The sequence below is a fragment of the Lissotriton vulgaris genome, chromosome 4_1 (assembly GCF_964263255.1).
Source record: "Lissotriton vulgaris chromosome 4_1, aLisVul1.2, whole genome shotgun sequence".
NCBI lineage: Eukaryota > Metazoa > Chordata > Amphibia > Caudata > Salamandridae > Lissotriton > Lissotriton vulgaris.
In genome coordinates this window covers 150,687,788-150,714,880 of record NC_141691.1, presented here as the reverse complement: position 1 = coordinate 150,714,880, position 27,093 = coordinate 150,687,788, and positions in this window count along the sequence as shown.

Sequence of the window (27,093 nt, the reverse complement as noted above, 5' to 3'; positions counted from 1 at the left end):
TGCCGCTCCACTCAGTGTTACTCCACACCATACAATGCCACTCCATGCCACACAGTGCCACCCCACACCACACAATGCCATTAGATTCCACGCAACTCAATACCACTCCACTCTGCTGTACTGAACTCTACATAATATAAGTCCACTCTACTTCACGCTACACAGTGCTGCTCCGATCAGTGTGACTTCACTTCGCTCAACTCAATGCCACTCTACTCAATTGTAATTGTGTTTATATAGTGCTTACAACCCCTGATGAGGTGTTGAAGCACTTTGCGCATGCCAATCCACTCAATGTCACTCCACTACATGTTACACAATGCAACCCCACCCTTCTCCATGTCACACAATGCCACTCCATTCCACTCCAATCCACACAATGCCACACTACTGCAGTCCACACAATGCCGCCCCACTCCAGACAACGCTACTTCACACCATACAATGTCATTCTACTCCATTCCACACAATTCCCATCCACTCCACACTCCACAATGTCACTCCACTTTATTCCTCACAGAACCACCCCACTCCACACAATATCACTCCACTCCATGCCTCACAATGCCACTCCACGACATACAGTGCCACTCCATGCAACCGTGCGGCTCCATTCCACTCCACTCCACACAATGCCGCTCCACTCCAGACAATGCCACTTCACACCATACAATGTCACTCAACTCCACTCCACACAATGCCAGTCTACTCCACAATCCACAGTGTCACTCCACTTTATTCCTCACAGAACCACTCCACTCCATACAATATTACTCCACTCCATGCCACACAATGCCACTCCACGACATACAGTGCCACTCCATGACACACAGTGCCACTCCACTCCACTGAATGTCACTCCACTCCACATCACACAATGTCACCCAACTTCACTCAGTGCCACTCCACTCAACACCATACCAATCCACTCAACTCCACACAATGCCACTGCACTCCACACAATGCCACTCCACATTACATGTCACTCCATGCCTCACAGTACCACTCCTCTCCCGCCACACATTGCCACACAGTGTCACTCTACTCCACTCCACACAACACCACTCCACTCCACACCACACAAATCCACTCCACTCAATGGTACTCCACTACATGCCACACAATGCCACTCTACTCCAAGCCACATAATGGCACTTCACACCATAGTGCCACACAATTCCACACCACACAATCCCACTGCACGCTACTCCACTTTACACAATTCTGCTCCACGCCACATAATTTCACACAACCCCACGCCACACAATTGCAATACTCTCTACGCCACACAGTTACACTGTGCTACACTCCAAGCCAAACAATTTCACTGTGCTGCTAACAGCTGCATTCCACACCACACAATTCAACACCACTTCACACCACACCACTCCACACCACACACTTCTACTCCATGCCACACATTATCGCTCCATCCTACACAATTTCATTCCACTCCACCAGACATAATTCCACTCCACTTACACAGTTTCACGTCACACAATTCCACTGCATGCCACACAGTTCTACTCCTCTCGAAGCCACACAACTCCACTCCATTCCATGCCACTCAATGCCACTCCACCCCAGACAAAGCCACTCCGCTCCATGACAAACAACACCACTCCACACCACAGACTCCACACAAAGCCACTCTACACAATGCCACTCAACTCAAGGGCACTTCACTCCATGCCACACAGTGCCATTCTTCTCCACTCCATGCCACTCCATGCCACACAGTGCCACTCTATGCCACACAATGCACTCCACTTCACACCATACAACTTCTCTCCACCCCACACAACTTCTCTCTACCCCACACATTTCCTTTCCACTGCAATCCACGCCATATAATTCCACTCCATGGCACACAATTCCACGCTACTTCATACCACACAATTACACTGCTTGCCACACAATTACACTACATGCCACACAATTACCCTCATGTCACTCAGTTCTACTCCACTCCACACAATTTCACACTACTCCCCTCCACACAATTTTACTCCTTGCCACATAGTGCCACTCCACTCCACTATGCCACTCAATGCCACTCCACACACCACTATACCACTCCATATAATACTACACCACACCATGCAATGCAGCTCTACTCCACACAATGCCACTCCACTCAGTACCACAATGCAACTCCATGCCTCGCCATGCCACTCCACTCCATGCCACACTCTGCCACTCCACACAATGCCACTCAACTCTAACCAATGCCACACAATGTCACTCCACTCATTGCCACTCTGCCCGCTCCATGCCACTCCAAGCCACAGACTTCTACTCCACTCTACACAATTTCACACCACACATAGTAGGAGAGTAGGATCTGCTTACTATGGTTACCCCCACTTTTTGCTGGTGTTTCACTGTTTTTCGACTTTAGTCTGGCTGGGGCCCTGCTAACCAGGACCCCAGGCTACCTGCTTCCTCTGTAAATTGATTGCATGTACTTTAGGTACACTCCAGATTGTTTACTCGGTTACCCTTGTGAGTCCCTAGTATATGGTACCTTGGGTACTAAGGGCATAGGTACCCCAGAGGCCTACCAGGGGCTGAAGCATGTATTATGCCACCCCTGGAAAGCCTTCCAAAATAGCATCACAGGTCTGCTACTGCAGCCTGGGTAAGGTGGTGCATGCACCCTTTACTAAGATATAGGTTACCTATATCGACCTTATAACACTGACACATATAAACCTATAAGTCACTCCTATGGCAGGCCTTATCAATCCTGAAGGCAGAGTGCTTGGTTTTGTGTGAGAGGGTGCCCATGCATGAGCAGGACCCCTCTGCAGCTTTCAGTGTCACTTCTCTGTAGCTGTTCTGTGATGCAGCCAGACCATATACTCTTAAGTGCATTAGAACCTCTCGGTTAAGGCTAACTTTGGAATGGGTGCTTGGAAACATGTCGTGTTTGGTGTCATACACTTTGGAATCCTACCACCTCCCCCCTCCCCCCCCAGTCCTGGCGGCGGGGGTAGAATTCCACCCTTCTAGAGGGAGCGACATGTACACACTGGTCTAACCTGTAATAGTTTTAAAGAGCCCTGGCATCACAAAATGGATGCCACAGACACTGGTCTGCTGCTGTACGAAACTCCGGCAGGGGAAGCCTGGACAATAGGTTTCCTGTCACAAGGAGGTGTAACCCCCTCCCAGACAGGCTTTAGTGTATTGGGGCTGGGTGGGTGCATTCAGAGAAGGCTTTTCAGACAGTGCTGGGGTCACACTTGGTGTCCCTGTGCATATCCCAGTTCAAACCGGTTGCAGGGGCACTCAGCCCCTGCTCTGGCGCGAAACTGGCAAAGGGAAAGGGGTGTAGCCACCCCCCTCCCTGGATCCACCTATAGGTGGGTCCCTAGAGTAAGTCCAACCCCTCAACTTAGTATAAGTATAGGAACCCAGTCCTTAGGAATTTAGATTACCCTGGACGAAACTCTGCAACATATATCCTGGGACTTCGACATTCTATTTCGACTAGAAAATGGAAGAATCTCCCTTGGGGTCAAGGAGTGACTCCCCTGTTCAAAGAGGCACCAAAGAAGCATCTTGCGGTCTGCATTTCCAAGGCTCCCACCGGATCCCGACGGATTTGTGACACAGGATACGGACTTCCAGACTTTTCAGAGGCCAACACGAGATCCCAGCAAAGCTGAGACCCGCAGCCCTCACGAGTGACGTGGAACCAGAACTCCGGGACACCGTGCACATTCGCAAGTGCATCGACTTCCCGAGCCTTCCCGAAGTTGTGCATTGGGCTTCTTGTAGTCCAAGCCCTGAGCGCCATTTGCACCGAAGATTGTGGGTTTACACTCCACGATTGTTCCGGGGGCCCGCTTCTAGCATTTCCGCTCGAGGCTCCTTCGTGATCCCTGGTCCGTCGACTGGTGGGTCCCCACGAAGGTAACTCTTCTGTTACTTGGGCTTTCCTTATTGCTCCAGACATGCCCTGACTCCCCTCCAATCTTTGCTTTCTGCATGGGTTGCTGTTGCCAAGGCTTGTTGGGCTTGTTGGGTCCAATCCGGAAACCGACACCGCAGCACCCGACATCCTTGGTCGAACAGCTCGAATCCAGCTCCTGGTCGTCCTCGACGCCTCCTGGTCCTCGGGCTGAAGAGTCAAGCTTCACCTACTTCACCTGAAATCACCCGACATCAGTTGGCATCTTCTCATCGCCTTGTTGGGCCCTGGCTCATGACCCAGACTGTCCCCTCTGCTTTCAGGTTCTCCAGATCTTCGATCCACCCCTGGATCCACCCGGACACTTTCGACTTGGTCGCTAGCAGCACTTTGCAGCAGATCGCCATTGAAAACGAAGACGAAATCCATCACCAAAAGACACCTATGCACCCGGCTTCCCTGGGTGAGGTAACTCGAGTACTCCGGTGGTCCCGTGGGTATTGACTCTAGAACCTCCTAGTTCTACAGGGGTTTACTGCAAGTCCTCTTCTAAGTGTCTTTTATCTGTAATTTCAACGCAACTTTCCTCATAGAAATCAATGGTGATTCGCGGCTGTGTTTAGACACTTCACGTGTCCCCCGTGGGTCCCCTGTGTCACGACCTTTGGTGGTTCCTGGTGGCCCCAGCGGTTCTAAAGGCTCTAGGCCTTATATCTATGTCAGTCGTGGTTCTTATACGACTACGATATGGTTTGTGACGCCGCAGGGCTAATCATATATTGTGCTAATTTACTGTGTGCTAAACAAGTTTACTTTAGGTACTTTTGCCTCTAGCCTCATACAGAGACTAGAGGGATGTGTTTATAATACATATATTTTATATATATACCTGGTGTTGTCATTTGGTCATTCATGAGATTATAGACTGGTAAAACAAGTTGCTTTACATTCCTTCAAGACTTACCCTGAAGGCTGCTCACCACAGCTACCACTAGGATAGCTTTCTATATAGGTTGTCTTTAAACCTACCATCAATAAGGGTCGTTTGGACTGGTGGAAGGTGCTCACTAGAATAGTGGACAGCATATGCCAGACCAACCTCTCACATTGGTGTCCAGCATGTGGGATTCCAGCTTGCCATTGTTTTACCAGATAATCTCAAGTGATTGATCATTTGAAAACCACTAAAGGTATCAGAGGTACATATAATACAAGCTTAAATACAGTAAGTTCTACTGAACTTAGATTTATTAGTCAAGGGCTGAAGCACACCCTTTCTACAACTCAAGAGTGTACAGTAGGTACCCAACTAGAGTAGGTAGTGCATACACCACACCTCACTAGTTATGTCTTCAAGGCCAGGAATCAGTGGATCCCTGCCAGATGTCAGTAGGTTACAGAAATCCAGAGCCTTAATAACAGTCAGAATCAGCTTCAGCACCTGGTAGACTCTGATCTGACCTCTCCCCAAAAATTAGGAAAGAAGGCAGACAGATGGGTCAGAACCAGGGTGAAGCAGAAGGTACAGAACCAAGGTGGTGACCAGAAGAAACAAGATCCTAATAAGGGTGGGGAGAAGGTTAAAGACCAGAAGTCTTCACAAGGCCCCCAAAAATCTTCTACTGGTGGGGATTCCAAATCTTCTAAGAAAGGTAAAGGCCAAAATAAATCATGGTGTAAAATCTGTAAACAGAATAGCCATTGGAATAGTGATTGCACTAAGAAAGATGCAACTCCAGCAACCATTTCCCCAAGGCAACTGTTCCCCCTAGTTCAACTCCAAGTGGTGGTACTCAGCAGAAGGGTGTAGTAGGGTTAACCCTGGGAACTGAGATGGGCTCTGGCCTAGTCATAGTGCCAACTCAGGCTGTCTTGATCTGTGATGGGGGCATGGATATGTCCTCCTCTGTGAGTCCCAGTAACTTGGGCAAGTACAGACAACAGCCTTTGATAAATGGAAAAGAGGCTTTGGCCTACAGGGACACTGGAGCAAGTGTCACTATGGTGACACAAGAGCTTGTGGACCCTGGACAAATCATACTTGGTGAACTTTACCAAGTGACCAATGCTAGCAATGTCAGGACCAACCATGCCCTGACAGTGTTAATTTCTCCTGGGGAGAGGTATCTGGCCTTAAGAACGTTGTGGTAATTGCAGACCTCCCTGTAGAATGCTTCCTTGGCAATGATTTAGAGACTTCAGCCTGGTCTGAAGTGGAGTTTAGGACCCATGTAGAAATGTTAAGGGTCTCGGCACATGTGTTTGCTGTGACTAGGTCACAGGTCAAAATGTTTAACACTAAACAGGCCCTGGATTATGGAATAATGGACCAGGTGCCTTCCAAGAAAAGGAGCAGTAGGGTTAAGGCAGTGCCTTCCCCCTGGCTCAGAGTGATGATCAGTCTCTTGAGGGAGATGATTGTTCTCCTGAAGAAGGAACTGTCCCAGAGGAGCTTGAGCCTGATCAGGTTGAGTTCTTGGGGACAGGGGGCCCTTCCAGGGCGGATCTGAGTCAGGAGGAGCTGAGCTGCCCTTCTCTTGAACCCATCAGACAGCAAGCTGCTGCTGAGGCTGCTGGGAATGCTAGTGGCACCCATAAGATTTATTGGGATGATGGACTCCTGTATTCAGAGAGTAGAAACCCAAAGCCTGGTGCAGCAGGAGGTTGGTTATACCTTTAAAGTTCAGGGGCTTCCTATTGACATTAGCCCATGATATTCCTTTAGCAGGACACATGGGCCAGAACAAGACTTGGGACAGAATTGTCCCTCACTTTCACTGGCCCCACATGTCTGAAGACACAAAGGAGTTTTGTCGCTCCCTTGTAACCTGTCAAGCCAGTGGTAAGGCAAGTGGCACCACAAAGGCCCCCCTGACACCACTACCAGTGGTGAGGGTTCCCTTTGAGAGAGTGGGGATTGACATTGTTGGACCAATGGATCCTCAGACTGCATCTGGGCACAGGTTTATCCTAGTGGTGGTGGACCATGCCACTAGGTACCCAGAGGCAATTCCCCTTAGGACCACTACAGCACCTGTTGTGGCAAGAGCCCTCTTGGGAGTGTTCTCAACAGTGGGTTTCCTTAACCCTATCCGTGCTGATGACGGAACCGCTCCGTCTTCAGCTGCGGTGGCGCTGTGCTGATGACGGAGCGGTTCCGTCATGGCCCTGCCGCCGCTCCTGCGCGGCGCTGATTTCGCGACTGCGCCGCGCGTTCTATTGAGCGGGCGGGGCCATGACGGAACCGCTCCGTCATGAGCACAGCTCAACCGTGGCTGGTGACGGAGCGGTTCTGTCACCGGCACGGCCCGCCGCACGGCCGCCCCACCCCCTTAGCACTGCGGCGGAATAGCCGCCGCAGTGAATAATAATAATAATAATAAATCATTTGTAAAGCGCCTGGCTACACAGAACTGTGTGTCCCCGCGCTAACTGCTGATACAATACAGAGATCCAGAGGCAGCTGTAGAAAAGGAGCTCAGGAGGAGTTTACATGTTGGGGAACAGAAAAGTTTTCAATTTTCCTCGAAATCTCCGTTCAGATGGCTCCATCCGCAAGTGGAGCGGGAGCGCGTTCCAGTGTTTGGAGGCTAAGTACCTAAAGGAGCTTCCTTCCATTTTGGCCCTGAAGATTCGAGGCAGTTTAAATAGCATCATACCAGATGATCTTAGGTTCCGGGTGGGGAGGTGTATAGTGAGGAGGTTTTTTTTTTTTTTGTTCAAATCTGTTTTTATTGTGAACACAGCGATAAGCCTACAACCCCGTGTCGGGGCCGGCCGCGCAGAAAAGAACTTGAAGGCGTAAGTAACCAGGGGGGGTTGAAGCATTAACACAGCGCCCTGCCTACAACCCCCAGAAGGGGCCGGCCGCGTGGCTTAGGGGTAGTGATATCAAGAGGTGGCCATGTGCTGGTGTTGTATCGCTGTGCGGGGGAGGCGCGTATGGAAGTAAGAGCCGTGGTGTCACATTTTCCAAAGGCCCAACGGGGCCCAAACTGCCCCGTAGAGGGACGGAAGCCAGAGTGGCAAGTAGGAAAGAAGAAAAAGTCGGAAGAAGAGTGAGCAGTAGCGAGATGGAGAGGGGCCTGGGGGGGAGGACTGCAGTCGCCGGTTGGGGGCCAAAAGACGCAAGCTGGTGAGCGGAGTGTTAGAGCGCAACAGCGCCTGCGCTGGGGGAAGCAGCTAAGGGCCTAGTCTGTTCGGGTCAGCAGGGATGAGGGCGTCCTCAAATAACTGCAGAGCGCGAAGCCTGGGGGGCATGTGGCGGGCATAGCTGATGGAGCACAGATGGCGCACGAGGGGTTCCCACACTGCCTTGAAGCGCACGCCCCTCGATTGTATCCGCGCCGTGAGCAGCTCCATAGTCAGGACCTGCCAGAGGCGCACAAACCAGGAGGCTATCGGCGGTGCCTCAGCCCGCTTCCAGTACAGAGCAATGAGTTGCTTAGCAGCGCCTAACATGTGAAGGGTGAGGATCCAGTCGCTGCGCGTGAGGGCCCTAAGTGCAGGGGGTCGAATGCCCAGCAGGAGCGTGCAAACCTCTTCAGGTAGGGGAAAACCCAACACCTTCTTAATGTGACTGAGGACCTCCTTCCATGAGACAGCTAGAGTAGGGCATGACCACCAGATGTGTACGAAGTCGCCAGTCGCAGTGCCACACCTCCAGCATAGCGGCGAGGAAGTAGGGAACATTTTGCTGAGTCTCAGGGGGGTATAGTACCATTGCGTAAGCAACTTGTATGCGTTTTCCCTCTGCGGGATGCTGCGATAGGTTTTAGGGATGTCAGTCCAAAGCCGGGCCCACTGAGAAGGTGTGATATCGACGCCGGTCGCCGACTGCCATTGCCTCTGGTAGGGGTGCGCAGGCGAAGCGGTGGGGTGTTGCAGGATGTTATAGATCTGGGAGATAAGCCGTTTCAGCCCCCCGAGGGAGCGTGCCAATGTCTCGAATGGCGTGTAGGCCCTGGTGGCAGCCCGATACATGTCGTCACCCATAGTCCAATGGCGCAGTTGGGCATACTGTAGGCTGGCGGTCGAAGGGAGGCCGAATTCTTCCCTGCAGTCTGGCCATGATTTAGGTGCCCCTCCAAGAAAGAGGTCTCCCACAACTCTGCAGTCCCCTTGTGTCCAGCTCTCAAAAGCTCGGGTCCGGGCCGCAGGGGGAAAGTGCAGGTTACCAGCGATGGGGGTGTGAGGAGAGGGGAACGTGGTTAGGCCCTTGGATACTGCCACTCTGTCCCACACGTCCAGAACTGTTCTCGTTGGGACCGCCATGTATGCACTCCTGGAGCGCGCCACGCGCGGTAGCCAAGGCAGGTCCCATATGGTGCGTCCCGTGACCACCCGGTCCATGTGGAACCAGTGCTTGTCGCTCTCGCGTGCACCCCATTCTATTACGAACCGAAGATGCGCCGCCCAGTAGTAGTGGAGAAGGTTCGGGCAGGCGAGGCCGCCCCTGTCTCTCGGTTCCATTAGGACTTTCTGTGAAAACCGGGGTCGCTTACCACCCCAGATGAAGGACGTGAGGTCGCGTTGGAGACTCCTAATGCAGTGGAGCGGGATCGGGGTGGGTAGGCACTGGAAAACATATAGAATACGGGGGAGGACCGACATCTTGACCGCGTTGAGCCGCCCTAGCCAGGAGATCATCAAGGGCTTCCATTTCCGCAGGTCCGCCAGGACTTCCTTGCGGCAAGATGCCCAGTTCCGCGCGGACCACGAGTCCAGGTGGGGCGTTAGGTCCAGACCCAGGTATTTGATGTGGTCCTCCGCCCAACGGTAGGGTGTAACCCCTTTCAGGAAGTCGACCTCCTCCTCGGGGATGGTGAGGTTAAGCGCCCAAGATTTGGTGTGATTAATCTTAAGGCCGGATGCTTGTTCAAACAGTGAGAGGGCTTCATGCACCGCCGGGAGGAAGTCCCGAGGGCGCGTAAGAGTAAGAATCAGATCATCCGCAAACAGCGCTACTTTGTTGGCACGTCCCCCGTGGGGGATTCCATGAATGTCAGGAGTGCGCCTAATCAGCTCCGCCAGCGGCTCCACCGCTAGGGCGAACAGGAGCGGCGAGAGCGGGCATGTGAGGAGGTTTTTTAAGTATTCAGGACCTTTGTCCTGAGCGATGCAATGAGCATAGCAAAGGGTCTTAAATTTGATCCTCTCCCTAACCGGAAGCCAGTGAAGTTTGACCAAGGCAGTTTTTGCGGAAGTTCTGCGTGAGAGTCCGAGCACAAGGCGTGCGGCGGCGTTCTGCACACATTGCAATTGATGTAAACCCCTCTGGCTGAGCCCAATCAGGAGGGCATTCCCGTAGTCCAAATGGGAAGTCACTAGCGCGTGGACAATGGTTTTTCTGGCTCCGGTAGGAAGGAGATCTAACACCTTTCGTAGAACCTTTAGTATGCCAAAACACCTTCCCGTTACCCTGCTGACATGGGTCTTGCCAGAGAGGTCTGAGTCCAGCATAACGCCTAGGTTTCTTACCGACTCCACGGGAATGGGCAGGTTACCCAATTCGATAGGCCACCATGAGCGAGACCAAGCAGAAGTTGCTCTCCCGATCACCAGTAGTTCGGTCTTTTCGCCATTAAGACGAAGACAGTTGTTATTCATCCAGACCGCTACTGCAGACATGCAATCTGAGAAATTGGTGGCATCTTCTCTTCGGTCAGGAGTTAGCTTAAACACCGGGACACTCTTTTAGAGTAACCGTGCGCTATAAAAATGCACCGTAACATAACAACAACACCAGCTGGGTGTCGTCAGCGTAGCTAACTATGCCCACCCCGAAGCCCTCTACAATGTGAGCCAGGGGTTCCATTTAGATGTTAAATAAAGTAGGGCTCAAAATAGAGCCCTGTGGGACCCCATGGCTCACCTTCCGAGGGGATGATCTAAAGGGTGGGCAGTGTAGCTGGAAACTTCTGTCGGCCAGAAAGGAGCGCAGCCAAGCAAGTGCTGGACCCGTTACCCCCATGTCCGAAAGGGGTTAAGGAGGTAGTATCTGTCAGAGGTGCAAACTTTATGTCCAGCTACTTGACTGCAATATGAAAGGAGTGTGGCGTGAATTACAAATTCACCACACTCTATCACCCACAATGCAATGGTTTAGTTGTAAGATTCAACAAAACCTTAAAGGATATGATCAAGGGTCTCCCAGAAAAGCTTAGGCAGAGATGGGACATCCTGCTACCCTGCCTTTTATTTGCATACAGGGAGGTTCCTCAGAAGGGGGTTGGTTACATTCCTTTTGAACTTCTGTTTGGGCATCCTGTAAGTGGCCCATTGTGTCTGGTGAAGGAGGGATGGGAGTTACCTCTCAAACCCCCTAAACAGGACATAGTGGACTATGTACTTGGTCTCCGCTCCAGGATGGCGGAGTATATGAAAAAGGCAACTAAAAACCTGGAGGCTAGTCAGGAATTACAGAAAGCCTGGCATGACCACAAGGCTGTACTGACTGTTTACCAGCCAGGACAGAAAGTGTGGGTGTTGGAGCCTGTGGCCCCAGCAGCTCTCCAAGACAAGTGGAGTGGACCCCACACCATTGTTGAACAGAAGGGAGAGGTTACCTATTTGGTGAACCTAGGAACACCCAGGAGCCCCCATAGGGGGATTCATGTCAACAGACTGAAACCATATGTTGACAGGGCAGACATGGGCTTGCTCATGGCTACTGATGAGGGACAGGAGGAGGAGAATGACCCTCTCCCTGACCTGCTCTCACAGAACCCTGATGATGGGTCAGTGGATGGTGTATCCTTGGCATGCAGCCTCACTGCTCAGCAGCAAACTGATTGCAGACAAGTGCTCAGTCAGTTTAGATATATATTCTCTCTGACTCCAAGTCAGACCACCTGGTGCACTCATGAAGTGGACACTGGGGACAGTCTGCCTGTTAAAATTAAGATTTACTGGCAACCTGATCATGTCAGGGACTGTATCAGGACAGAAGTCCAGAAAATGTTGGATTTGGCAGTTATTGAACCCTCAGATAGCCCTTGGGCTTGTCCAGTGGTCTTGGTACCAAAGCCTCACACCCAGGGTGGTAAGAGAGAGATGAGGTTTTGTGTTGACTACAGAGGTTTCAATGCAGTCACTAGGACTGATTCCCATCCAATTCCAAGAGCAGATGAGCGAATAGATACTTTGGCTTCAGCCAAGTTCTAAGCACATTTGATCTTACAGCTGGCTACTGGCAGATCAGATTAGCTGATGATGCAAAGCCAAACACAGCATTTTCAATCCCTAGTGGGCACTATTTGTGGTAATGCCCTTTGTTCTGAAGAATGCACCTTCCACTTTTCAAAGGTTGATGAACAAAGTCCTAACAGGCCTGGAAAACTACTGTGCAGCATATCTAGATGACATTGCTGTCTTTATCTCCACCTGGGAGGATCACCTTATCCACCTGAGAAATGTTTTGGAGGCTCTGCAGAAGGCAGGCCTAACTATCAAGGCTACTATGTGCCAGATAGGGCAGAGTCAGGTTGTGTACCTGGGCCACCTTGTAGGTGTTGGCCAGGTTCAACCATTGAAGAGCAAAATCCAGACCATCATGGACTGGGTTGCTCCAATTACCCAGAGTCAGGTCAGAGCTTTCTTGGGCTTTCTTTTTTTTTTGTCAAATCTGTTTTATTGGCATTTTTAGGTTACTTTACATGTTACAGTAGAGGCATCATCAATGCAAGCACGGTGCTATAGGCATATCAGTCATACAAGCACGAGCTCAACAAGATATCATGCTTTGTTTACAGTATTCAGGGCGTACAACAAGGAAGACATGGAATATTCACCCAAAATTGGCTAAGCGATGATGCTCTTGTCCGAATGCGTACTCCGGGACTGTTCATGAGAACCAGCGTGCTGGATTCTCACCCAACTGCGTGATCAAGGGAAAACCCCTCCTGCTTGGGCATACAAACAGATGATGTGTTTCATGAAAGAGAAGAGAAAACTTTAACTACAGCAGCAAAACCACATTCATACTTCAACCCTCCTTCCACCCCCCCTTTCTCCCCCTCCCTCCCGGACCCCCAACCCCCGCCCTCTCCCCCAGAGCATGCGCGCACCCTCGGGCCATGACTGCACCTGCGTGATTGCCTTCATGTCTCACTGGAGCAGGAACTATACATAACCATTTAATTCAGCAGGAGAACGACCTGTGGTATGCTCCCATCCTCATGTGCATCCCCTGACCCCTCCGTGTCACCCGTGTCTCCCTCCCCATCCAGCTGCTGCAGTGTAGTAAGCATGTGCTCCCAGCGTTCCGCTATTGGCTCCTTCCAGAGCCCCAGCGTTTCCTCCCTACGTATGGCGGTCCACTCTGCCCGGGCCCACACCTGGAGGGAGGAAGTCCACACCCGTACGCATGGCGGGTCACACGCCTTCCACCACCTCATGAGGAGGTGCTTCACCACCACGAGACCCAGATCCAGGAAACAAGATGACACCTTGTCTTTGGGAGGTCTCCTGAAATGGTGTAAAATATACTCGGGCCAGTCAAAGGGTATGGTGCGGTTTGTGCATCTTCTTAGCAGCTCGCTAATGGCACTCCAGTAAGTGCCCAACCCAGGACAACTTCACAGTGTGTGCAGGAATCCCGCCCCCAGCTCATTGCACCTGGGGCAGAACGCATCTCTGCGACATAAGTACTTGTTAATCAGCTTAGGCATGATATAAGCCCTGTGGACAATGAAAAGTTGGATCTGGCGATATCGCATGATTCTGGGGATGCGCACCGGACTTTTAAGGACCCTTTCCCATTCTTTGTAAGTTAGTGGCCTTCCCAGATCCAGCTCCCACTTGCCTCTATGGGGGCCCAAATTAGTTGCCACATGTGCACGCAACGACGCTGCAAACCAGCAAACCAAGTGCCTGCCCCACCCCATGACATGGAGCTACTGCATAGTTAAATGCTATTCAGGCTCTGTTGCCACGTCCCCCCAACTGGCAGTCAGGTTCGCTATCAGCGAACGGTGCATTAAAAAACCCCCAGGGGGAGCCCCTCCTCTGTTACCAACGTCTCGTAAGCCACGAGTGCCCCATCTCTATAGAGATCGCCAAGCGTCTGGACATCAGCCACCTGCCACTCCGTGAGCATGTAGGATGTGAGCACCCCCTCGCCGCTAGGAGAGCCCTCCAATGGTATAGCAGGCGCATGGGGGATCGTACTACGGGTAAGGTGCAAGACTCTTCAGTAGCATTTGTATGCCACTGCCAGCAGGAGCGGAGCAGGACGCTCAATCGCTGCTACCGGGTGGAAAAGCTGGGTTATACGTGCTAGTGAGTAAGGCGGCATCACTGTAGCTGTATCTTCCCTACCTCTGTCCGCCAACCAGCGAGCGATCCATTGTAGCTGCGCAGCTATGTAGTAGTGCTCAAAGCAGGGGGCAGCCAATCCCCCTCTATCTGTGGGGAGGAAGAGTTTCGCTAGCGCCAGCCTGTGCCTGGAGGTGCCCCAGATAAAGTCCCGAAGCAGCTTGTTGTTGAGCATGGAAAAGAAAGAAGCCGGGATAAATAGAGGCAGGTTGACGAAGTAGTACAGGAGTCGGGGGAGCATGACCATTTTGGAAAGAGCCACTCTGCCCTTGGTCGTCAACGGGAGCGTGGTCTAAAAGCATATCTGAGACCTGAGCGCTGCAACCACCCTCCAGAGGTTCAAATAGGCCAGCCGGGTGACGGTATATCTGGATCCCCAGATACCGAAAGGTGTCCGCTTTCCATTGGACACGTGTGCCCTCTAGGTGGTATCCCTGGTCTGCGGACCCTTCACTGAATGCGTAAAGGCAGGATTTAATCGCATTTACTCGGAGTCCCGAGACATCGGCAAACTTATGTAGCAGCTGGGCCGGTTGTTCCGGTATGCGTCCCACATTCGTCACAAACACCAGCAGATCGCCTGCATAAAGCGATACCTGATGGACTGCATCTCCCAGTGGGATTCCATTGCCGAGTGTCTGCCGAATGGCCGCAGCCAGGGGTTCGATGGCCAGCGCAAACAGTAGCGGGGACAGGGGACATCCCTGCCGGGTGCCCCGGCCCACCGCCACCGCCTCTGAAATGTAAGGGCCCAGTCGCACTCGAACTACGGGGTTCTTGTATAAGAGAGCAACCATTTGCAAAAATTCTAAGTCAAGCCCATAGCGCAGCAGTACTGCAGACAGGTAAGCCCACTCCAGGCAATCGAACGCCTTCTCCAGGTCTAATATCAGGCACCCTACCCTAGGCCATTCCCTCGAGGCCTCAGCTGCCACTCTGAAGTATCTCCTAAGATTCAAGGATGTGGATCTCACTGGTACAAACCCGTTCTGGTCTGTGTGAATTAAATGAGAAACCACCGGCGCCAACGGTTCCACAAGTACCTTAGCAAAGACCTTATAGTCCACGTTAAACATCGCCAGCCACCGATATGAGCCCAGGACTAAGGGGTCCCTGTCCGGCTTAGGCAGGGAAACCAGAAACGCCTCCCGCATAGAAGGGGGAACAAGCCTTCTTCTATCGCCATAATGTATACCTTGTGAAGTAATGGCGTCAGGATTTCCAAGTGTGCTTTATAGTATTCGACAGGCAGGCCATCCGGCCACGGGGTCTTCCCGGGTGCCATAGACCGAATTGCCTCTCCGATCTCTTCCAGTGTGATGAGTAACCCAAGCGCGTCCCTCTGTTCCTTAGAGGCCACGGGTAAGCGGATAGAGTCTAGGAACCCCTCCAAAACATGCCTGGGATCAATACCCCGAGCCCTATACAGCTGTGTATAGTGATCAGTCAAGGTTTGGTGGATTTTGTGCTGCGTATACACCACCTCTCCCCTTGGTGTACATAGAGCTCCTATCAGGGCACTGCGCCCCTCCCGCTGAATCAGCCAAGCCAATAGTCGGCCCACTCTATCCGCCCTGGAAAGAGTTCTGGCTGTGTGCGCTGCATAGTTGTGACACCTTAACCTCTCCAGGAGCACCGCGTGTCTGGTGCGAAGGTCCTCCATCCTATACGAGTGCTTACCCGCACCTTCCCCCTCCCGTTCGTATTGTAGGAGCTCAGCTTCCAGGCGCGCCGGAGAGGTAGAGAGCGCTTTGCGTATATTCCACGTGGCCCCCATACAATGCCCCCTGACAGCTACTTTGTGTGCATCCCACTCTACCATGCCGTTACTCGCAGTCCCTTCATTGGCAACAAAGTAAGCGAGGATGGCCGTGCCTAATGAGGAGCGGATCTCCGCGTCCTCCAAAGCAGCGGGCTGCAGCCTCCACGTAGGGACAGGTGGATTGTCTGCCCCCCAAGTAAACTGAAACCACAGGGGGTTATGATCGGAATACGTTCTCCCCATATATTCTGATTTTACAATAAGCGGGAGCAGGGACTGAGTGCCCACCATTCGGTCCAACCGGACATGCAAATCGTGGACTGACGAGTAGTAGGAATAGACTTTGTCTAACAGGTGCTGTACGCGCCATATGTCATGTATCTCCCAGTGGGACAGCTAGCTCTGGAACGCTTGCGCATTGGACGCTACAGCTGCAGCTGGGAGGGAAGGGAAGGACCGGTCCAGGTGCACATCCAGCACCATATTGAAGTCCCCGCCAAGCAGCCAGGGAAGGCCAGCGTACAGATGGAGGACCTGGGTCAGCTGTGCTAGGAAGGATGGTTGGTCTGTATTCGGGGCGTAAAGTGATCCTAGGAGGACCTCCTGACCATTCAGCTGCCCCCGCACCAGGGAATACCTGCCCTCTCGGTCCACTCTTGTCTCCTTGCAAATGAAGGGGACGCCCGCCCTTATACATATCAGGGTGCCCCGTGCATGCGCAGAGAAAACCATACCATGTATCTGCCCCCTCCAGCGTCTACGGATTTATCGAGTTCTGTCTGGGTCATGTGGGTCTCTTTCAAGAGGGCAATCCCAAACGCGTGCTGCTGCAAGTAGTAAAAGACAGAGTAGCGTTTCGATGGCGTGTGCATACCACGTATGTTCTAAGTCACTATGTTAGTGTGCATCATGTGTCCGGATGCGTCGCACCAACATGGGGCAGGGGAGACGGCTTGGGGGGGACTAGAGGTACCGTCCGGGGAGGAAGTGTCTGTGTGCCGCAATTGAAACATAACAACAACTGCAAACAGTGCAACTAGTGGGGCGAATTCCCAACGGGGCATACGTCCAAACCTCAAGGTGAACCACCAATGATGAAGTGTTAGTCCAGCGTAGTAGCTAGTGGTGTGCGTGCAATGTCAGCAGCTAATCTATACTATGCCCCTATCTTAAGTCTCCTGTGCTTGCAAGAGGTGCGTAGTGAAGCACAGGTTGATCAGTCGTGCAGTTTCGGTGTGGACCACAACTGTGGAGGCCCGCGGGTGCAGCATCTGATACCTACACAGCATCTGCGCAGTGCAACATGCCCTCAGGAAGCAAGACAAAGCCTCAGAAATGCTCATACATTACATCAGGCAATAGATAACGCGCTCAGCGCATGACACATTTCAGCAGCGTGCGCGCGGGCGTAGTAAGGGAATACAGTGTACAGAGTGCTCAGGGGCATGGGCCCTGAGAGGGTGCCCTGTGGCACTACTTAGTCACATGATCTGGTCCGCTGTTTGGCGTGTCACTTCTGGCATGTTCAAGTCTTCGGAGAACACGGTGGATGGGGACGACGAACCACTTGTTCCCGGGTCACTGCGTGCCTGGGCCTCCAGGCAGGTGATATTGCTCGCTGCACCAAGTGTCACCACTGCCTCAAGAACTTCCTGCTGTTCCAGTCGTATCTTCTCCGGGCTGGGCACAACTGGGCCAGGGCCCGCGCCCCGGCGAGCCCCTCGCCGCCTGCGTCGCATTAAACTCCTCTCCTGCCAATCGCCTTCCTCCAGACCTGTGGGTCTCGTTCCCTTCCATTGCCCCTTCTCCTCCAGCCAGTCCCAAACATCCGATGGGGCATCCAAAAATCAGACACCGTCCTTCAAGACCACACGAAGGCGAGAGGGAAACAACAAGGAGTAAGGCAACTCTAGTTCCCGCAGTTGTCGTTTCACCGCCATGTAGGTGCTCCTCCGACTCTGAACCGCTGCAGTGTAGTCCCGAAAGAACATCACCCGGCTATTTCCCACCGTGAGGTCCCCCAGGTTCCTGGTTTCACAAAGCACCACGTCGCGATCCCGATAGCCAAGGAGTTTAAAGAGGAACGGGCGGGGCCGAGCCCCCGGCCTGGGCTTCTACGCTGGTACTCTGTGCGCCCTTTCCACCGCAAAGTGTGGTGACAGCACCCCTGAGGCAAGAGTTCACACAACCAGTTCTCGATATACTGCTCTGGGTTTTTCCCCTCCTCATTCTCCGGAAGGCCTACCACCCGGACATTGTTGCGCCGGGAGCGCCCTTCCGCGTCCTCTATGCGGCCTTCAAGCACATTGACCCGGTCCATCATGTCTTGGAGCGCAATAGTGTGATTTTGCACCATGGGCTGGATCTCTTGGAGTGTCTGATTCTGCGTGGCAACCGACTCCGCCAGCTTACGATGGTCGGCATGGAGGAGAGTGAAATCTGACGTGACCTTATCAATCCGGGCTTCAAGTGACACTTTTGTTTGCTCCAGAGTGGTGCCGATCCGCTCCACCGCCGCCAGCACAGAGTCCATTTTGGCCGCAAGGGCTGCCGCCTGATGTTCCATGTTGCCACTCTGACGCCCCAGAGGAGGACCAAGACCATCGGCCTCTGTTGTCTATTCTGCAATTTGTCCCGCAGCCGGGCCATCACCAGTTGTTGCATCGTAGGCATCCGCGGGCATTCGTTGAGGCGGGCGTGTGTAGTCAGCCACAGGCCCTCCATGTCCGGGCCTCTTTCTCAACAGCATGGGGGGAGTCACTGCATCAGTCCAATGGCCATGCCAACCGCAGGCGGGGGAGCTCCCTCTGTGGGATGGACACTGCCGATGTCAGGGGCCGTGCCACGAATCACTAGACGTCAACTCTGGGGATAGCTTAGGTAGCAGCCCTCCTTCCCCGCATGGCACAGGGGTACTTTGCTTTCTCCGCCATCCCTAGGCGCCTTCCCTCTCGTGTCGCCTCGTCGTCAGACGTTTCCGGCTTCCCACCGGGGCCCCGGGTCAGCAGGCGCTCCAGTGCCGCAACAAGAGTCCAACACACCCAGGACCTCTTCGGCAGCCCAGTGCCGCCCCCTCTGCACGCGGCGTATCTCTCGCACTGGGTGGATGCCACTCTAGAGTTTTTCAAAATGGCGCTGACTCCAAAATGGCGCCCAGGGCGCTACACACCAGGCCACTTCCACACGGTCCGGCCTCACCCCAGCACCACCAAGTAACGTTCACACAACAGGTTCTCAAACTCGTGCGGTAATGGGCTGCCCCTTCAATCGCCTCGCTGGGCCCAGTGCGACGCCTCGATGTTGTGCCAGCCCTGAGATCTCCCAGCCGCTTCTAGTTCGTAGGGGTGGCCACCTCAGTTCTTCCCCGCCACCCACTTGGCTCCTCACCACATTCTCTGCCGTGCCATCCACGAGCACCGATACCACGCACAGGCCGTACCTCCACTGCAAATTAGGCCAGAATCTGGATTCAGGCCGCCTCCCAGGTGGCCAGCGTAGAAGTGGCAGCCACGCTCTGTGTCCTCAAGCCCGTTGCTGTCTTCGCCCTAGGTCTCAGCTCCACACCAGTTGGGCTCTGCTACGGTTGCTGCAGGTGTAGTGGGGCGTCAACAGGGACAATGCCCCCAGCGCCTTGGCGTCTCCGCGGGCCCTCCTTTGACCGACCCGGGTCCCGCTCCTCACCAAGTGGTACCAGCAGCACTGCAGGTGGGGCGAGCCCAACGGTCTCAGCCAGCCCCACTCCTCCGGCGTTGCAGGGCCCACTCTCCAATGGGTCTCAGGGGCCGCCGTGCCTGTCGCCAGAACCGATCCGTTCACCGGCTCAGGCCCCCGGGGTTCCCTCGCAATAATTCCGGCAGTCCGCCCAAGCCGCAGGCCAAGGCCCCGTCAGCGGTGCTCAGCTGCCGTTGTGGGCCCGCCTCCTGCTCCAGGCAGTATCCTGGCTCACAGCACCCAGCAATAGCCTCTGTCAGCCCAGGATCACAGGGCCTGCAGATCCCCCAAGGAGCGCCGGTCGGGTAGGTTCACCGGGGCGCCAGGGTCTACGGCAGCACCCGGCTTCCTCGGTAATGTTGCGGCTGCGCTGTAGGCCTCGCCAACGGCCGCCTGGGCTAGGTGCACTTTTCGTGCCTCTCCCCGTCCGGGCCGCTCTGCCACAGCTAGGTCGAGATCTCCGCTGCCGCAACTCCGATCTGGGGGCTACCAAGCCCAGCGGGCTCCACACCGCCCCCTCTCACCGTTCCTGCACAGCACGGATGCAGGAAGCACCTCAGGAGGATAAACAGCAGGAAAAGTAGAGGTTTGAGGACGGAGCGTTAGCAGATCACGTCCGCCATGATGGCTGGCTGGCTATGCCCCCCCTTTCTTGGGCTTTCTTGGGCCTGACTGGGTACTACAGAAGATTTGTCAAGGGGTATGGTTCCATTGTGACACCCCTGAATGACTTCATTTCTAAAAGAATGCCTAAGAAAGTTCAGTGGACAGTTAGCTGTCAAAAGGCATTTGATGACCTGAAGCAGGTTACGTGCACTGCACCAATTCTGCAAAGTCCTGACTACTCCAGAGAATTCATTGTCCAAACAGATGCATCTGAGTTGGGGGTAGGGGCTGTGCTATCACAATTGAATGATGAAGGTCAGGACCAGCCAGTAGATTTTATTAGCAGATGGCTGACCCCTAGAGAGAAACGTTGGTCAGCTATTGAGAGGGAAGACTTTGCTGTGGTTTGGGCTCTGAAGACGCTGAGGCCATACTTGTTTGGCACTCACTTCACTGTTCAGACTGACCATAAGCCCCTCTTATGGCTAAAACAGATGAAGGGTGAAAACCCCAAACGTTTGAGGTGGTCCATTTCCCTATAGCAGATGGACTGTACAGTGGGACAGAGACCTGGGAGTACCCATGGCAATGCATATGGACTCTCCAGGTATTTCCACTTAGGACATGAAGACTCAACTGGTCAAGGTTAGTTTAATGTCCCTGCGTTGGGGGGGGGGGGTGTAGGAGAGTAGGATCTGCTTACTATGATTACCCCCACTTTTTGCTGGTTTTTCACTGTTTTTCTACTTTAGTCTGGCTGGGACCCTGCTAACCAGGACCCCAGCCTAACTGCTTCCTCTCTAAATTGATTGCATGTACTTTAGATTGGTTACTGGGTTACCCTTGTGATTGTGAGTCCCTAGTATTTGGTACCTTAGGTACTAAGGGCAGAGGCAACCCAGAGGCCTACCATGGGCTGAAGCATGTATTATGCCACCCCTGGGAAGCCTTCCAAAATGGCACCACAGGTCTGCTACTGCAGCCTGGGTAAGGTGGTGCATGCCCTCTCTACTAAAATATAGGTTACCTATATCTACCTTATATCACTGACACATATAAACCTAAAAGTCACTCCTATGGCTGGCCTTATCAATCCTGAAGGCAGAGTGCTTGGTTTTGTGTGAGAGGATGCCCATGCATGAGCAGAACCCATCTGCAGCTTTCGGAATCACTTCTCTGTAGCTGTTCTGTGATGCAGCCAGACCATATACTCTTAAGTGCATTATAACCTCGCGGTTAATGCTAACTTTGGAATGGCTGCATGGAAACATGTCGTGTTTGGTGTCAAACACTTTGGAATCCTACTCCCCCCCCATCAGTCCTGGCGGCGGGGTAGAATTCCACCCTTCTAGAGGGAGAGACATATACACACTGGTCTAACAGGTAATAGTTTTAAAGAGCCCTGGCATCACACAATGGATGCCACAGCCACAGACATCGGTCTGACCTCCTGCTGCTTGACGAAACTCCGGCAGGGGAGGCCTGGACAATAGGTTTCCTGTCACAGGGAGGTGTAACCACTTCCCAGACAGTCTTTAGTATATTGGGGCTGGGTCGGTGCATTCAGAAGGCTTTTCAAACAGTGCTGGGGGCACACTTATCTTGGTGTCCCTGTGCATATCCCAGATCAAACCGGTTGCAGGGGCACTCAGCCCCTGCTCTGGCGCTAAACTGGACAAAAAGAAAGGGGTGTAACCACCCCCCTCCCTGGATCCACCTATAGGTGGGTCCCTAAAGTAAGTCCAACCCCTAAACTTAGTATGAGTGTAGGAACCCAGTCCTTAGGACTTTAGATTACCCTGGACGAAACTCTGCAACATATATCCTGGAACTTCGACATTCTATTACGACTAGAATACGGAAGAATCTCCCTTGGGGTCATGGAGTGACTCCCCTGTTCAAAAAGGCACAAAAGAAGCATCTTGCCGGTCTGCATTTCCAAGGCTCCTGCCGGATCCCGACGGATTTGCGACACAGGACTTGGACTTCCAGACTTCTCAGAGGCCGACACGAGATCCCAGGAAAGCTGAGACCCACAGCCCTCACAAGTGACGTTGGACCGGAACTCCTGGTCACCGTGCACATTTGCAAGTGCTTCAACTTCCAGAGCCTTCCCGAAGTTGTGCATTGGGTCCAAACCCGAGCACCATTTGCACCAAAGATTGTGGGCCTACACTCCCAAGAGTGTTCCGCGGGCCTGCTGCTATCATTTGCGCTCGATGCTCCTTCGCGATCCCTGGTCCGTCGACTGGTGGGTGCCCACAAAGGTAACTCTTCTGTTTCTTGGGCTTTCCTGGTTGCTCCAGACCTGCCCTGACTCCCCTCCAAAGGGTGAGTCCCTCCGACCTTGCTGGTCTGCACCAAAGCCAATCTTTGCTTTCTGCTTGGGTTGCTGTTGCCAAGGCTTGTTGGGTCCAATCCTGAAACCGACCCTGCAGCACACGACATCCTTCGGGGGACAGCTCGAATCCAGCTCCTGGTCCTCGGGCTGTAGAGTCAAGTTTCACCTTCTTCACCTGAAATCACCCGACATCATTTGGCATCTTCTCATCGCCTTCCTGGTCACTGGCTAGTGACCCAGACTCTGTCCCCTCTGCTTTCAGGTTCTCCAGATCTTCAATCCACCCTTTGATCCGCCCAGACACTTTCAACTTGGTCGCCAGCAGCACTTTGCAGCAGATCGCCACTGAAAACAATGACGAAACCCGACACCAAAAGACACCTATGCACCCGTGTTCCTTGGTTGAGGTATCTCGAGTACTCTGGTGCTCCCATGGGTATTGACTCTAGAACCTCGTAGTTCTTCAGGGGTTTGCTCCAAGTCCTCTTCTAAGTGTCCTTTATCTGTAATTTTCCAACCGCGACTTTCGTCTATAGAAATCAATGGTGATTCGCAGCTGTGTGTAGACACTGCACGCGTCCCCTGTGGGTCCCCTGTGTCACGAGCGCGGGTGGTTTCTGGTGGCCCCAGCGGTTCTAAAGGCTCTAGGCCTTGTATCTATGTCAGTCGTGGTTCGTGGTTCTGATACCACTTAGTATATGGTTTGTGTTGCCCCTAGGGCTAATCATATATTGTGCTAATTTACTGTGTGCTAAATAAGTTTACTTGATGTACTTTTGCCTCTAGCCTCATAAAGAGACTAGAGGGATGTGTTTAGAATAAATACATATATTGTGTATATACCTGGTGTGGTTCTCCTTTCATTTGGTCATTCATGAGAATATAGACTGGTAAAACAAGCTGCTTTACATTCTTTCAAGACTTAGCCTGAAGGCTGCTCTCCACAGCTACCACTAGGATAGCTTTCTATATAGGTTGTCTTTAAACCTACCATCAATAAGGGTCGTTTGGACTGGTGCAAGGTGCTCACTAGAATAGTGGACAGCATATGCCAGGCCAATTTCTCACACACATTTCTACTCCATACCAAACAGTGCCACTCTACTAGTCGCCACAATGCCACTCCATGCCATACAATGCCACCCCACTCAATACCACACAATTTCCACCCCACAAAACAATATGCTGCTCCATGCAATGCCCCCACACAGTGCAATGCCACTCCACTCAGTGTTACTCCACACCACACAATGCAACTCCATGCCACACAGTGCCCTACGCCGCACAGTGTCACTCCACCTTATGCCACACTATCCCACTCAATACAATGCCACTCCACTCCATGTCACACAATGCCACTCCACTCCACAATGCCACTCTACTCTTCCCACACCACACAATATCACTCCACTCCACACAATGCCACTCCACACAACACAATGCCATTAGATTCCATGCAACTAAATACCACTCCACTCTGCTCTGCTGCACTCTACACAATATAAGTCCACTATACTTCACGCGACACAGTGCTGCTCCGATCAGTGTGACTTCACTTCGCTCAACTCAATGCCACTCTACTCAATTGTAATTGTGTTCATATAGTGCTTACAACCCCTGATGAGGTGTTGAAGCACTTTGCGCATACCAATCCACTCAATATCACTCCACTACATGTCGCACAACGCCACCCTATCCGTCTCCATGTCACACATTGCCACTCCATTCCACTCCACTCCACTCCACACAATGTCACTCTACTGAACTCCACACAATACCACTCTGCTCCAGACAATGCCACTTCACACCATACAATGTCACTCTACTCCACTCCACACAATGCCAGCCCACTCCACACTCCACAAGGTCACTCCACTTTATTCCTCACAGAACCACTGCACTCCAAACAATATCACTCCACTCCATGCCTCACAATGCCACTCCACGACATACAGGACCACTCCACTTAATGTCGCATAATGTCACTCCACTCCACTCAATGCCACTCCACTCCACATCACACAATGTCACTCCACTCCACTCAGTGCCACTCCACTCAAAACAATGCCAATCCACTCCACTCCACACAATGTCACTACACTCCACACAATGCCACTCCACAATACACTTATGATTCAGAAAAGGGGGTGGTGATGGACAGAGTTTCTGAATTAAGCAGAATACTCCTACCCAGTCAACAGATCAGGGCTTGATCCATCACCGTTTTTTAGCTCACTGCACCATCCCAGCTCAGAACCTGGCTACATGCAAAATAGTCTGTCCCTGTCCCAGTGCATCATGGGAACAGGGTAAACCAAACTACCAAGCCAATTCTTTTACTGGGAAGGAAACAAGCTTCCGGGGACCGGTTTCTGGCATTACAGCCGTCATCTGCCCGGCTTGCTTGAATCCTGATGGTGCAATGAGCAAGGGACTCACATCTGAGCATACCCTTCAACACTTATGGTGGACAAAACGATTCAGAAAAGGGGGTGGTGATGGACAGAGTTTCTGAATTAAGCAGAATACTCCTACCCAGTCAACAGATCAGGGCTTGATCCATCACTGTTTTTTAGCTCACTGCACCATCCCAGCTCAGAACCTGGCTACATGCAAAATAGTCTGTCCCTTTCCCAGTGCATCATGGGAACAGGGCAAACCAAACTACCAAGCCAATTCTTTTACTGGGAAGGAAACAAGCTTCCGGGGACCGGTTTCTGGCATTACAGCCGTCATCGGCCCGGCTTGCTTGAATCCTGATGGTGCAATGAGCAAGGGACTCACATCTGAGCATACCCTTCCACGCTTTTGGTGGACAAAACGATTCAGAAAAGGGGGTGGTGATGGACAGAGTTTCTGAATTAAGCAGAATACTCATACCCAGTCAACAGATCAGGGCTTGATCCATCACCATTTTTTAGCTCACTGCACCATCCCAGCTCAAAACCTGGCTACATGCAAAATAGTCTGTCCCTGTCCCAGTGCATCATGGGAACAGGACAAACCAAACTACCAAGCCAATTCTTTTACTGGGAAGGAAACAAGCTTCCGGGGACCGGTTTCTGGCATTACAGCCGTCATCGACCCGGCTTGTTTGAATCCTGATGGTGCAATGAGCAAGGGACTCACATCTGAGCATACCCTTCCACGCTTATGGTGGACAAAACGATTCAGAAAAGGGGGTGGTGATGGACAGAGTTTCTGAATTAAGCAGAATACTCCTACCCAGTCAACAGATCAGGGCTTGATCCATCACCGTTTTTTAGCTCACTGCACCATCCCAGCTCAGAACCTGGCTACATGCAAAATAGTCTGTCCCTGTCCCAGTGCATCATGGGAACAGGGCAAACCAAACTACCAAGCCAATTCTTTTACTGGGAAGGAAACAAGCTTCCGGGGACCGGTTTCTGGCATTACAGCCGTCATCGGCCCGGCTTGCTTGAATCCTGATGGTGCAACGAGCAAGGGACTCACATCTGAGCATACCCTTCCACGCTTATGGTGGACAAAACGATTCAGAAAAGGGGGTGGTGATGGACAGAGTTTCTGAATTAAGCAGAATACTCCTACCTAGTCAAAAGATCAGGGCTTGATCCATCACCGTTTTTTAGCTCACTTCACCATCCCAGCTCAGAACCTGGCTACATGCAATACACGTCACTCCATGCCTCACAGTGCCACTCCACTCCCGCCACACATTGCCACACCACACAGTGTCACTCTACTCCACTCTACACAATACAACTCCACACCACACAACGCCACTTCTCTCAACGGTACTCCACTACATGCCACACAATGTCACTCTACTCTACTTCATGTCAAACAGTGCCACTCCACTCCAAGCCACATAATGGCATTTCACACCAGAGTGCCACACAATTCCACACCACACAATCCCACTGCACGCTACTCCACTTCACATAATTCTGCCCCACGCCACATAATTTCACACCACTTAGTGCCACACAATTCCAATACTCTCCATGCCACACAGTTAAACTGTGGTACACTCCAAGCCACACAATTCCACTGCCCTTCTCACAACTGCACTACACACCACACAATTCCACACCACTTCACACCACACCACACCACTCCACAGCTTCTACTCCACGCCACACAATATTACTCCATGCTACACAATTTCATACCACTACACAAGACATTATTCCACTCCACTCACACAGTTCCATGTCACACAATTCCACTCCTCTCCAAGCCACACAATTCCACTCCATTCCACGCCACTCAATGCCACTCCACTCCAAACAAAGCCACTCCGCTCCATGAGGTACAATACTACTCCACACTGCAGAATGTCACTCCACTCCACACAAAGCCACCCCACTCCACACAATGCAACTCCACTCTGCGCCACACCACGCCACTCAAATCAATGGAATTTCACTCCATGCCACACAGGGCCACTCTTCT